At 39.6% G+C, this 13,904-nt stretch overlaps 1 long non-coding RNA gene across 1 annotated transcript; it reads left to right on the top strand.

Annotated features, from left to right (window-relative positions):
• On the top strand, positions 1-12,442 carry LOC121036221 (uncharacterized). Its single transcript, XR_005793284.1, has 2 exons — positions 1-468; positions 12,255-12,442. It is a non-coding gene; the product is annotated as an uncharacterized LOC121036221 (long non-coding RNA).
• The last annotated feature ends 1,462 nt before the right edge of the window (positions 12,443-13,904 follow it).

Raw genomic sequence — 13,904 nt, 5'->3', positions numbered from 1 at the left:
CCGACTGAGCCACCCAGGCACCCCCAACAATATCCTTTATAGGAACTAATCTAGGATCATGTACTGCACTTAGTGGTTGTATCTCTTTAGTCTTTTTTCCACCCTGTAAAAGTGTAGCATGGGTGAACTTTCTTAATTTACCCTCACTCTCGCCCTCTACACCAGGGGTATCAGAAAAGGCCAAGACTGACCACAGCCCAAACTCATCCTGCCAGACATAGAAAATGAATAATTGCTTGAATGTGTAGAGAGAAGCTTGGAAATGATGCCATGCCTTTTATCTTCTCTTATTTTTACTATAAAAGTTTTGAAATAGAATATGAATGTGGAAATATGTTAAATCATTCACTCTTTGCTGAATTCTTCCTAGATAGAATATTCACGGGAAAATGTCTTCTTTCCAAATGGTTCTAAGACAACGTCTCTTAGGTTGTATATTCTCAGGTCTGATCTCCAAGTAAATCTCAGGTAAGGAGGCTGTTCTTAGATTAAATTTTATACAAGCACACAAAGAATACAACTGTCCCCATATCTATATGGGTTCTAAGCAAGCTAAAAAAAAAAAAAAAAATTCTAGTCTGAATTTGCTTCAAAGTTCTGTTGGGAATTTTTGGAAATCTGTTTGATTACCACTAATTTCATGGAATGATAGTTCAAATTTCTTTACATGTAGAGCCTACAACTACTTTTCCATAATTATATTTTTTCTGGTATCATATCATTAGCTTTCATTCAATTATCTGAAGGCTTTTAAAAGTATAACAGATACATAGGTAACCATCATGCTATGTGTGTTTGATGAATCTTTGTGCTCATTAACCTACCCAGATACATTATTGGATTTCCTTATTTCTGTTTTTTTCTTTTTAATGTTTATTCATTTTGAGAGAGAGAGAGAGAGAGAAAGAGAAAAAGAGAAAGAAAATGAGTGGGGGAGAGACAGAGCACCTTATTTCTGGAGTCCAGACAGGTTTCTGGAGCCAGTGTGAATGATCACATGGAGTTGCCAGGTTTTTGTGGCAAATTCTAGATTTCTTTTAGTGCCTGGGATCCATGCTTCTTGAGGCTAACTCAGTGGAAGTATTCTTGAATGTTGATGTTCTATTTTCTTATCTCCTTGGTGGCAGAATAACCCCCCCACCACACACACCTTTTTTTTTTTTCCCCCTACCATTCTTTGTAGGAGCCGTATTATCTCAGAAAAGGTTGGAAAGAGATGGATTATGGGAGGGGCAAAATTCCACTTTCTGGTTGCCTGGAGACAAGGCCACACCAGGGAAGATTAAAAAATACAGATTCCTTAATACCAGTCCAGACTTTCGAATCAGAATCTGTGGAATAAATCCAGTAATACGTATTTTTTAAAGAAATTTCTCAAGAGATTCTTCCTTGACTAGCATTGAGAAGTTGTGTTTTACACACACGTTTTGCAGAATGATCCCTAAAAAAACTTACAAGAGTCTGGGAAATAATGCTCTCCCTAGCCCCTTCTTAGCAAAACTGTGGCTCATATTAGCATTTAAGGAAACATCTACTTCATTTTGTTTACTGCAACATTTCTCAAACTTATTTGACTATAGAACACACTTTTTTTTTTTTTTTTTGACACAGCACATTACTATACCATCCCAAAAAGCACAAGCTTTATGAAATGTTGGGAGAGAAAATACAACTCACCATGTCACCCCCTTTTTTATTAACAAAATCAGCACCTCTGATGTTTGTCAACTCACTAATGCTTACAACTTGCAGCCACTTATCAAGACTATTATACAAGGTTTCATAGGGCCTTCGTTCTCAATACTAGTCTCTGTCTCGTCCTCTGCTCATTCCTAAACCTTAGATGTTAAAAAAAATAAAAGTAGTTATAGAATTGGTATGCATTGATTACTTCCTGAATGCTAGGCTCTGTTCAAAGTACTTTTCGGGCCCTATATCATTAATCCATTGCCCTATGGAGTAGGTTTTATTATTATAACAATGTTATGACAGGATATCGATGTAAAGACAGATTAAGTAGCTAAACCTAAGAAAACACACAGTTACTAAGTGGTGAATCAGGTATGACAGACATTGAATCCAGGCGTTCGGACTCTGAGTTGATAGTATTAACCAGTCTTATTTTGTTTGAGCATTAGTCATTGCTCTTTCTCTACTTCCTCTGCTTCTCCACACTCCTTCTTGGCAGTCTCATCTAGTCGAAGCTTCACCTTGTCCACGCCTTACTAAGCCCTTCCCCCAACTCTTGCTCTCTCTTCTGGGCCACAGACCCACTCACTAACTGCTTGCCAGACATCTCAGTGGGGAGCTATCACTGGAACCTCAAAGTCAATATAATTCTAATAGAATCTCATCTTTCCCCCTCCAAATTTACCCCTCCTTTTGTGTTCTCCCTTTCCAGTCAGTCATTCATGTATTTCTTCCTACGACATATCTGAGCATCTGTTACGTGTTTGGTACTATGCCCTGGTAGGGATATGTATGTATAAAAATGAACAGAACCTGGGTTCTTACTCTCGGTTTCTATGGCCCCATAACTTCAGTGAACACATGCTTCATCATGCCCTCCTCCTCTTTCTTTGTTCTGTTCTTCCAGATTAATCTCCAGCAGCTATATTCATTGTCTAAATTGTTCTCAAGCTATATTTACTTGAAAGGGAGTTTGGTTTTCCTGAATTATTTTCCCATGACAGGTCACAGGCACATCTATAGGTGGTGTGTCAGATTGTATTCTAAGGATGGCGACACCACCAAACATGCAACGTGACACCTTCTTGCAATGTGACATTGACAGTCCTTCATGAGATGGGGTCTATACCTCCTCCCTTTGGATCTAGGTGGGCTTGTATCTGCAGTGGAAGTGATATTATGTGCTTTCAGAGGCTACGTCCTAACAGGCAAAACAACTGCCTGGCCCTTTGGGGGTGCTTACGCTTGGAAACCAAGGAAGGGGAAAGACCTCACAGAGTTGCTATGTGAAAGTGTCCCAGGTTATGGTCCCCACCGAGGACCCAGCCGACAGCCAGTACCAACCTCCAGACTGGTGGGTGGACAAGATTTCAGATGATTCGCAGTCCTGGCCTTTAAGCTACCATAGCTGATGCCGAGCAGAGCAGAGCAGAAACAAGTTATCTCCTCTGAGCTTTACATAAATTGCCGATGTGTGAGCCACATAAGTGTTGTCATTGTTTTAAGCCGTTGAGTTTTGGGATGGCTTGTTAGGTAGCAACAGACAGGCAGGATAGGTGCCTACATTTGTTTTAACCTCCTATATGTTGCCAGAGGCGAGGTCACATAGCGCAGAGCACAGTTGCTGCCAAGGAGGGAAGCACCAGGATTAAATGTCAATCGTGCGTCATTATTTTTTAAATGTTAATCCTCTATAGCACCTAATAGAGTGTGTGGCATGGAGTATATGCCAAATAAATACTTATTGAATTGAATTGAAGCATGATGTGATAGTAAGAACATACATTTTGCTGTCAGCTGTACTAAATTTTAAGCCAAAGTTCTAGATGCCACAGTTCTAATTTTTAAATAAGAGAGATAAGGACAAAATGAGAAAGACTGAAGCCTGATTGCAAAGGATCTTGAATGCACGGTTAAGATTCTTTTTTTTTTTTTTTTTTTTTTTTTTTTTTTTAGGTAATGGGGACTCATGGAAGATTATAGAGATGTGATAGGCATAAGGCAACTTTTTGAGAAGATTAATATGGCTGCAAGGCACAGAACGGGAGACCAGGTAAGCAAAAACCGGTGAGGAAGTGAAGTCAGTGTCCAAGCATGTTAGTATCTAAACAGTACCTAAAAAATGTAGCCAGGAGAATGTCAGGCCAGGATTAAATGGGAGGATGATATTACCAAGGATGTTTCTATAGATTTTGAGTTGGAGCCTATAAAGGAGAAGATTAGTATAAAGAAAAAGAAGTCCAAAATGGATCCCAATAATTTGGCAGAATTTATTAAAAATTATTCACATAGGATAGGCGATGTATGAGTCAGCAATCTCACTTCTGAAAATATGCCCTATTAAGAAATGACAGCAAAAGTACTTAAATATAACCATCAGCCAGGTAATGGTTAAGTATGGTATGTCTATACAACGGAATAATGTGAGAAAGAAGTAACTGAATAAACTGATCTGAATAAGCTTTAAGTGAAAGGGGCATGTTGTAAACAGATATACATATATGTATATTATATATATGTATACTATCTGATTTTTGTTAAAAGCAGAAGAAAAGCCTGAGTGTCAGAAAGAAAAAAACATTAAAATTAATGCTATTTTCCTCTGGAAACTGGGAATTTTGGAAGGGTGTGGGAGTGAAGTGGTCTTAAAATAGATACTTTGAAAACTTTGTATAATTTGATTTTTTGTTGTTCCTTGCTTTTTTTTTTTCTTTAATCAAAACATGAAAAACACATTTTAAGTTCACAAATCTGATACCATTACGAGCAAAGAGTATCATTCACAGAAACAGTAAAGTCTGAAAAGACTGTTAGGTTCAGGGCATCGGTGATGATTCAATGTGGATGAATGTGTTTTTGGCATAAAGGGCTGAATCATGGTTGGAGTTGTGATCTTTGGCAGTGTCGAAGGTGCGCATGGGCAGGCCTTCTAGAATCTGGTTCTGGTAGGGCCAGTCAGGGGTTGTGGACGATCAGGTGGGGCTTGCAGCTGAGAGCAAGAGAGGGACTGGGACTTCTGCCTGTCCCAGCACTGGAGGGAATAACTCTTTTGACACAGCCTGTTTACCCAAAAGCCTGTTTATTCTCATGCCATTTATGTGATTCAATAATAATTAACTCTGGACCTTCCAACCTAACATGAAAGTTGGGAGGTAGGACAACTTCCTACAGGTAAAAGTCGTCTTCATAAATTTATCTATCCCCACCATGAACTTATTTACATTCTTAACCTGGAATATATCTATAGCTATATTCATATCTATGTTTAAATCGATATTCATAGCATCTATATTAACTGTATATTTGTCTAGATATATGAACAGAAATAAATATCCTGCCTGCACATTCTCATATAAAATAATCAGCATTTATTCAAATTTAGCCCTGACCAATACTAGGTATTAGGACGTATTAAATGTAGGGTAAATATATTATAAGAATGGATTCCACACAAGGTATTATAGCGGTATATTGTAGAACCAGGGTTTTATTACAGGATTACTGACTGCTTCTCCAGATGGATTTAAATTGATGACTCTAAGAAAATTTTTGCAAAAAGGCGCCTTCTAGCCTCCTGACCCTAGAAATGTGCTTATCATAGCTCCTGGGAAGATCTCATTTCCCTTCATGGCTTCAAAATGCTTTGGGCAAAAGAAACATTGTGTATTTTATTAAGTGAATATTATCCTCAAAGCACACTAATGAATTTTTTTAATACATGAAAAGCCCCCTTTAAAGTCTGTTCAATATATAATACACATTGCCTTGGAGAAGTATTAAATAATATATTTGAAATTTTAGAAATGCATATGCAAAGTTCTCAGCCGAAGTCCCCCAAATATTTGTAATTCTACTGTTGTCAGTTTCCTTTTATGTATCCTGTCTCCTGTAGGTTCTGAACAGATATAGGGATAACAAAAAACCGTGTCATGATGCCTTTCTTTTCTTTTCCTTTTTTATTTACAAAGCAAGAAGAAAGGCATGGGAGTATATGAGTTGCCTAAAATCTCACTGCCCTTCATGCTGACAATGATATTCTTAGACTCTGGGATGTGTTCCCATTTTTTGCTATTCTCTTTACTCATGACATTTAGAAACAAGTGACTAATACTTACCTAAGAAGTGTGTATGTATTTGTATAAAATATATGTGTATATTTTAAATCACTGCTATGAATGTATATGCTACCTCGTAAATTAATAGAAAAAATACAGCATTTCAAGCAAAGAATTTAGATTGCTTTAACTTTGTCAGTTTCTTTCTCTCCCGAACAGAAATGCCAGACTTGGTTTCCCTGCTTGTCCTCCCGCAGTATACCCTGCCAAGCTATTCCAAAGTGAAAATCATTACTTCCTGCTATCTAGTGGGCGTACAGGAACCAGAGGAAGAAGAAAAGCTTCTTTTCTGAAACCAGGAACAATGCTAGGATGTGGAGGCCTCTGCCAAACTTTAGTAGCTTTCTGTGCATCCTTTACTACCGCTGCGGGGAACAAAATTACCAATTTCTCCATGACAGTTTGGCTCCATGATGGTTTGAAAAAGCTGTAGGTGGGAATAGACTCTGAATCTGAATCTGTTAGGAACTGGAATCATACCTAACCCCCATTTCTTTTGAATGGTTCCGTTGGTCTGGTGATGAGAAAGACAAAATGAGGTAAAAACAAACCCGACCAAAGTGCAAGTTTAAGGCCCAGTGAAATAATGTGGGTAGTCTTCCAGAATCTAGTTAAATAAAATAGGGATTCTTAGGAATGTAAGACATCAAGGTGTTTTCTTTCTTTAAACAAGAGAATAATGGAAGACACAGAAATCCAGGATAAGAAAGGAGTAAGTATGATAGCTTCATTCAGGGAGATAGAAGCATCCACCCACTCATATGAGTTATTTTTCAGTTGTGATGAATAGGAACAAACCATCTACATGCTTTCACTCTGTTCCTCTCTTTGCCGATTGTAGGCCTTGGTGAGATGGCGCAATAGGGACAGAGTGAGAGAAGATAAATGACTCTCCAGTGGCTTTCCATGATCTTTATCATGAATATCTTGGCTCTAATTAATGCTGGTGATAGGAGAAGAGAAATGTCTTAAATTCTGGGTGAACAGTCATTTGACCACTCAGAAAAACATTTGAACATCAGAAAAAAAACCTGAAAATATTTGTCCCTGTTCATTTTGAGCTCATAAATGACTGAACTCCCTTTTTTCTCCCTAAGAGAAGAGACCCAGTAGATGCTGACTGGATTGTAAATTCCACAGGATCGCCCTGGTGCATTCGTCTTTATATTCGTGGCACTTGGCACTTGGTGGGGTCTCAATGACTATTTGCTAGATTTCAAATGATTGAGTCAGAGAGGAGTCATAATCTTTTAGAAGCCAAAACAATTTTTCAATCTTGATAAGAAGTTCATCTAAGTACGTCATTCCATCTGTGTTCACAGGTCAACTGAAAAAGAGGAATTAGGGAAGTCAGCAGATAATCTACTGACAGATGTGAATTTAGGGGTATCTTTGTGATGCACTTTTCCTATCACTTGTGGGAAAATATCGCCAGCACATAAATCAATCAGTGCCCAGGAGGCTGTCCAGGAACAGAGCAGAGCCCCATGTTTACCAGTCCCACGTTTCCCAGTCCAAGTTATGTGAGCTGCTGTCACCCTGTAGGCCTCTCTCTCCTACTTGACTCACTGACTCGGAGGAGAAGGAGCAACTCTCCCAGCGGTGCGTTCAGGAAATAACCTGGCTCTGCATAGTAGTTGGAAGCTAGCTGACCTTAAGAATTACACATTCTGGTCTGCCTCTTCATATTCTACGTTGTGCAGAGGCAAGTCCTCTAATGGGGAGCTGTGTGGTGACCGGTGGGTAAGTCTAATTATGGAGTGGAATTTTAGAAGTCTGCTGTTGTTGTGTACCTAAGCCACACCCTTCTTTAATGGCTTTATCAGTAAACGAAGACGACATTTTATCCCCTGCCAGACTTTCCCGTGTCCACCTTTCCATCGTTTTCAAACTTGATTGGGAAAAGAATGTTATGTTCTTGTCCTCTTCAAACCCTACAAGGGTACTTGGCTCCAGAAATTCTATGCATCTATACACTTTGCATCTGGTTATCTGATGCATAGTCACTCATTTATTCATCCTGCCATTGTTTTGGAAATAGTTAGGGAGCCCTTAGAAAATGCCAAGTATAATAGTAAGCCCCGGGACCCTACCCATACAGAGCTTACAGTGTAGTGTTCTTATAAAGCAATTTGACAAGTGGGTGAGCACATAGCTTCCCAGGAGGTAACGAAGTCTGAGTTGAGTTGCTCAGTTTTGTTTGTTTGTTTTCTTAACTGAGACACAATGGAGTAGGATTTGGCCAGGAGGTAGCCAGATCTCCCTGATGTGCTAGATCTGATCTGGTCTGCCTGATCAGAACTGGAGCTCAAGGGGCAAACAGGTGCTTAGTTCTGAGAGACCCTCCTCAGACACCACAGCAAAGGCCCTGGACTGCCTCCTAGGTACCAAACAACTGTGTTAGATATTAGAGGAGTGACATGGTCAGGTTTCTGTTCTGAATAGGTCACTTTGATAGCTTGGAGGACTGATCTGAGGAAGACAAGCCTGAAGAGACCAGGTATAAAATTATACGAATGTGATTTAGTAGAATCTCTGCTTATTTTTGTTTTCCCTTTCCTTTTCTTTTTACCCTTGGCAATCTTGACATTTTGAAGGATGAGCAGTCAGGAATTCCCACCTCTGATGATGATGATGATGATGATGATGATGATGATGATGAAGAAGAAGAAAAAGCAGATCATGATGGCCAATGTTAATTGAGTTCTTGTTATAAAGGGCCACTAGGCTAAAATGCTTTTGTGTACTAGCTCACTTAATAGTCACTAAAAATGCACGAGATAGATAGTATTATTTTTTTTTCCATTTTACACATGAGAAAAGTAAAGTTTACAAGGTTAAAATAACTTTCCCAAGGGTGCACAGCCAGCAAGGAGCAGACCTGGTACTTAAACTAGAGCCTGAGTTCATCTTCCATTCTGATGAGTCTGTTTTGTCTTTTTTTTTAAGTGTTTATTTATTTTTGAGACAGAGATAGTATGACAGCAGGGGAGGGGCAGAGAGAGAGGGAGACACAGAATCCGAGGCAACTGTCAGCACAGAGCCGGACGTGGGGCTTGAACTCATGAACCATGAGATCATGACCTAAGCTGTCATGGTTTCTTAACTGACTGAGCCACCCAGGCGCCCCCTGATGACTCTGTTCTTTATAAGAAGCTTCATAGCACTTTACCAAGTGCTTTCTTACACAGCGTCTCACTAGAGCTTTATCCAGATCCTTGGGTCAACTTTAAATTCACTCTAACGAGAGTGATTTATTTGCATTTAATAGAATCATATGCTCGTGAAAAAAGTTTGTGATGTATTTTAAAATCATGAACTATATTGCTCATTATTTGTACATAGATAATCAATTTAATGACTTCTTGGCTAAGTTTTAATAGTCAAATAAAGATGCCTTCATCTTCCATCAAACATATATACTGAATGAATTTTACAGTCAACTTTAAATAAATATTCTATAAAATATAATTAAAATATGCTGGGAGAACTGATTTCTGGTTTTGTTGTTTTTTTCTGTTTTTTGCTATAGATTATTCATTCAATTTTCTTTTTTTTTTTTTAATTTTTTTTTTCAACGTTTATTTATTTTTGGGACAGAGAGAGACAGAGCATGAACGGGCGAGGGGCAGAGAGAGAGGGAGACACAGAATCGGAAACAGGCTCCAGGCTCCGAGCCATCAGCCCAGAGCCCGACGCGGGGCTCGAACTCACGGAGCGCGAGATCGTGACCTGGCTGAAGTCGGACGCTTAACCGACTGCGCCACCCAGGCGCCCCTATTCATTCAATTTTCAACAACTACTGACTAAGCACCTAACATGTGTTATGCACGATTTCTTTTAAGCATAGGGAAGATAATAGCCACTAATTTCATTAGGTTTGCTCTATCATATAAGCCTAACTTAGCATCATTATCCTCAGTATTTGCTTTCAGAACAAAGAAAGCAAAGGAGGTCATTGTACAGGTCAAAGCATCCAATTAATTCAGTTAAGTTAATCAAATCATTATAGTACTTTAAATTTACTGGTTTTATTTCTTGGAAATCTTTAGATTAGATTTGTATTCCCATCCACGTTAATACGGTAGAGATGACTGAGTTGCTTTATGTTCGTTTACATAAATAAGATAGAGATTTGTTTATCTAGGGTTGTGAATGCTTCAACGTTTGTGTTAGCATTACTTATTCCAAACATTGTAGGTTTAACTAGAAACCCCAAAGTGCCATAATGAACAACTTGTCATTCTCAGTGAATGGACTTGTTCTTGTTACAAGTGAAGGAATTACTGATGAATGTGATTCCAAGCCACCCAGCAAGTCCTAGCTGGAATCAATCCTACACTGAGAAATTACAGATATGTAGCCCTGGTTTGTTGCCAGAGATAGGCTGCCTCTCCCAGAGGGTTCTGATTCATGGAGCTTCACGCCCTGCCCCTACTCTCACCTCCTCACCATATGACCACACCTCCCTGGGCAGAATTGCTAAAGGAATGTGGGATGGCAGAGCTCCTGGCTTCCTTCCTTGGCTAATGGGCCCAAATTATGGCACCACTGTTAGGCTTTAAGGATTTCCTCCTTGTTCTAGTGTTATCATCTTTTCTTGGTTTCTGACTCTACCTATTTGAGAGAAAATGTAGGGTCCAATTCTTGTTTAGGCTGCCAAGATTCCTCAGTGCTTGGGCAAAGTAAGGAAAAATGGCACAAGTGTTTAATATTATCCATAGACCTCAGAAAACTACACTTTCTAGACATGAGTAAGGAGCATGTTGGTAAATTTATCCCCAATGTGCCAGGTTTATCCTTTTGAATAACTGTATAATTCCAGCAAATACCATATGGAAAAAGTATTATCTGATTGGTATACTTTTTTCTCCTTTTTTTAAATTTAGATTTCAGTTGGTTAACATACAGTGCAATATTGGTTTCAGGAGTAGAATTCAGTGATTCATCACTTACACACAACATCCAGTGCTCATCACAAGTGCCCTCCTTAGTACCCATCAGCCATCTAGCCCTCCTCCCACCCACCTCCCTCTGTCAACCCAAAGTTTGTTCTCTATCATTAAGAGTCTCTTGTGGTTTGTTTCCCTCTCTTCTCTCACCCTCCCTTCCCATATGTTCACCTGTTTTGTTTCTTAAATTCCACATATGAGTGAAATCATATGGTATTTGTCTTTGTCTGATTGACTTACTTGTCTTAGCATAATACATTCTAGCTCCATCCACATCATTGCAAATGCCAAGATTTCATTCTTTTTGAAGAATATTCCAGTGTGTGTGTGTGTGTGTGTATGTCTTCTTTATCCATTCATCAATTGATGGACATTTGGGCTCCCTCCATAGTTTGGCTATTGTTGACAATGCTGCTATAAATATTGGGGTACATGTATTCTTTCAAATCTGTATTTTTTTTCAACGTTTTTATTTATTTTTGGGACAGAGAGAGACAGAGCATGAATGGGGGAGGGGCAGAGAGAGAGGGAGACACAGAATCGGAAACAGGCTCCAGGCTCGGAGCCATCAGCCCAGAGCCTGACGCGGGGCTCGAACTCACGGACCGCGAGATCGTGACCTGGCTGAAGTAGGACGCTTAACCGACTGCGCCACCCAGGCGCCCCATCAAATCTGTATTTTTTTAATCCTTTGGGTAAATACTTAATAATGCAATTGCTGGACCATAGAGTCATTCTATTTTCAGTTTCTTGAGGAACATCTATACTATTCTCCAGAGTGGCTGCACTCTGTTATATTTTTGAGGCTTTATTTGAAAAACTATTTGACAAGACAATCCAATATTTAATTTTATATTATATTAATATTAATTGTAACAAACATACTAAAAATGGATGACAAAGATTAATTTAAAGATAATTCAAGTTTTATTCCAGATAATTATTTCTTAAATTAAGCTTCTTAAGACAACCAAAGGGAAATTAACTGATTGTATTTCAATCTTTCTTTCCTTTCTTCAGCTCCCTTACAGGCTAATGATTCAAGTGAGCCAAAAATTGAGAACATTTAAATGCAAAACCTTAATAATAATTTAGTGCTTAAAGGGTTATTTAAAAAGAAGTGTGATTTAGTGGGTTCTTTCAATGGAAAATGTCTATTTGTCTTACTTTACTCCAAACATTTCCCAGTACCCTTGGCTTTATTAAGAGTTCAAAAACATGAGAATCTTTTGAAACTAATAACTTAATCTCTCCCTACAGATCTCTCCTTTTTTTTTTTTTAAATTTTTTTTTTCAACGTTTATTTATTTTTGGGACAGAGAGTCAGAGCATGAATGGGGGAGGGGCAGAGAGAGAGGGAGACACAGAATCGGAAACAGGCTCCAGGCTCTGAGTCATCAGCCCAGAGCGTGACGCGGGGCTCGAACTCACGGACCACGAGATCGTGACCTGGCTGAAGTCGGACGCTTAACCGACTGCGCCACCCAGGCGCCCCCAGATCTCTCCTTTTGATGGTGTAAGAATCTTCATATATCACCAAAACAGAAGAATATTGACTGACACAAAGCTAGGAAGCTGGATGCAGCTCTTTAAAGAAAATCTCAGCCTTTTGTACGTTTGTTGAATTGTTCTACACTGATTTGTGTCTGTGACAATTACTTAGATTATGGAAATTTGTGGGCTTAAGCAAGTCTTTTTCTTTTTAGTATTCCTGTTTTCTCACCTATGTAATACTGGAACTCTTAAAGCTAAAAAAGCCCACTTCTCAGAAGTACACTATGGAATCAGCCATTTGTTGAATTTATAGGTTAAATGTTAAGTGAGACGGGGCTATCCAGAGATGGCATAAAAAGGCAAAGCATCTAGAAGTAGAGATATAAGGCACAAATCCGCATGGTTTCAAGAACACCCAGGCGGAATTATTCATGCATGTTCCACTGACAAGCTAAACTGATCTGTGGCTTTCCCCCCACATTGTACCTACTCTAAAATGTCCAGTATAGTTTATATCTATTAGGATACTTCCAATAACATGTCCATCAAATTAGTTTAAACAGTATGGGAAGTCATTGACTCATGTAACTGGACATTAAGGATTCACTGGGTTTCAGTTGGGGGACCAGAGGTGTTTCATTGCTGAGCTGTGCTGAACATAAGCTTCATCCTAAGGACAGTTTTCCTCCTAATTACAAGATAGCTGCCAGCTTCAATCAGGGTCACATGCTTTTTCCTCCACTTTCAGTGTAAAGGAGACTGGTTTTTTGAAGGGCCCCTGGAAGTCTCCAGCAGAAGCTCTTTGAGCCCCATAGGCAGATTTGGGTCACATGCCCACTCATGAACCAATCAAAGGAGGAAGTTACGGGATAACCTTTTCACCTGAGGGACAGGGGCTATGTCAGAAAGGGATGGACACCTAAACAATATCACAGTTCTATTGGAATGGAAGAAAGAACAGCAAAGGCTGAAGGTCACCGGTAATGTTCACTCCAGAGATCCTGAGAGGACATGGCTATACAGTAAGCAGAAAAACCATCATGACCATTAGCACATAGTAAGACTGGGCATCTGAAGCTATCAAATGGGTCAGATAAAAGATCTATTTATAAGAACCTGACCCTGACTCCTGAGGAACCCCATGGCTGACAGTGTGCCCGGCAGACTCTTTCTCGTTCTGGCCGCCAGAGGCAAATGCACAGACCAATAAGTGGGTTGAAGGATGAAAGCGTACGGCTAGGATCTCTTCACTTCTCATGGAGAGGAAAGAGCATGGTTACAAGTTGTCTGCACGTGGGGAAGTGAACAGAGCAAGGATCCTGCACCTGACGGCTCTGTTCTCAAGTATCGTTTGTGTCTGAGCTTTTGCATCATGGGTACATGTGATGACCCTTCCACGTGCATGAGCCTTAGACTTGTAAAGACAATGAGACAGCCATAGCCAGCTGCTGACATCCCAAGTGGCATATTTGAGTCTGCAGCAAAGCAAGAGACTCAAAAGCCCGATTTGGGATGGGAGGGAGAAAAGTATATTTTAAATTTCTGTCTTGGGGCGCCTGGGTGGCTCAGTCAGTTAAGCATCCGACTTCAGCTCAGGTCACGATCTCACAGACCGTGAGTTCGAATCCTGCGTCGGGCTCTGGGCTGATGGCTC

This window comes from Herpailurus yagouaroundi, unplaced genomic scaffold (genome assembly GCF_014898765.1).
Source record: "Herpailurus yagouaroundi ecotype Mexico unplaced genomic scaffold, PumYag 162, whole genome shotgun sequence".
In the NCBI taxonomy this organism is placed as follows: domain Eukaryota; kingdom Metazoa; phylum Chordata; class Mammalia; order Carnivora; family Felidae; genus Herpailurus; species Herpailurus yagouaroundi.
This window is presented reverse-complemented; position numbering and strand designations above follow the sequence as displayed.